This window comes from Nicotiana tabacum, chromosome 15, assembly GCF_000715075.1.
Source record: "Nicotiana tabacum cultivar K326 chromosome 15, ASM71507v2, whole genome shotgun sequence".
In the NCBI taxonomy this organism is placed as follows: domain Eukaryota; kingdom Viridiplantae; phylum Streptophyta; class Magnoliopsida; order Solanales; family Solanaceae; genus Nicotiana; species Nicotiana tabacum.
This window is the reverse complement of record NC_134094.1, coordinates 37,316,472-37,317,682: the sequence shown is the minus strand read 5'-3', so window position 1 is coordinate 37,317,682 and position 1,211 is coordinate 37,316,472.

Genomic DNA, 1,211 nt, shown 5'->3' with positions numbered 1-1,211 from the left:
ACCTCTCTTTCCCAGCACTCCTTGGATCACTCATTCTGGCCTTCTTTGAGGAACCAGATTCCTCATCCGTATCAGCTCTTCTCTTAGTAGATTTGCACGCATTCTTTCCCTTTTCATCAAACATCACAGACTTTTCACCAAATTCTCCCTTAACCCAAGCAGCAGACTCTTCTACCAACTTAACACCAGATTCTTTCACCACACTTTTACTAGCAACAACATCATCAAACTTGTTCAAACCTTTAGCAGACACAGAAGATCCCCTTTTTGGCTTGTGGAGACCATGCTTCTGTGAGCGCTTTCTAGTTAAGGAACTTTGTTCCTCTTCTGCTGCATCATCCACATTCACAACTAGCATTGACTTCTCGCTTACAACTTTCCCATCTTTCACTAATTTTCTTCTCCTTGACTTAGCTTGGTTATTCTTAAGTGCAGACTTAAGAGCATCCTTCCTTTACAATCTTGTAGTAGGTCGCTTAGGAGTGGACTCTTGAACAATCATTGGCCTGCGCCTAGTCAAACAAGCAATCGGCATATCATCAGAATCCTCTTCACTAACACCTTTTTCTTCTCTGGACACAGATCTTTCCTTAGGCATCACCACACACAAAGGCTCAACATCAAAATGAAGAGAGGGAGCAGGGTCAACACTGACCTGGGGCTCCTGAGAGGACCCCTGAGTTACATCCTCCTGGGACGAATCATGTCCCTCATTTGGTACCCAGTAGTATTGTCCTGTGCCGATTGTTCAACAGGCACAAGCTCTCTATCCTATTTTACACTCTTAGACTCTTCTCCCTGAGTCCCAAAACCATCATCATCTCCTTCTATAACAACCCCTTCATGAGCTATGGACAACATGTTCTCTATTGCCTCCTTTTCTTGTACATCCATGAAAAACTCAGTAGAGAAAGGAGAGTTACATGTGGTCATAAGATCTGGAGCATTCCTTGTAGAGTCAAGCTTCTCAGAACTATCAGTTGGATATACCTTTGACCCCCTTTTCATAGGCGAGCTTGAAATTGCCTCATTTTCTTCTTTGTCAGCAGTACTCTGTTCATCCTCTTTTTCCGGCGAAGTTAGAGAAGGGCACTAGGCTACAAATCGTTTGCGAGTCAAGATTTTGCGACTCCTATGAGAACTAGAACTCGAGTGGGTAGGAGAGGATATAGAATTTGGGGGTGACTCTGTCTTAGGGTTTTGGTTTGCAG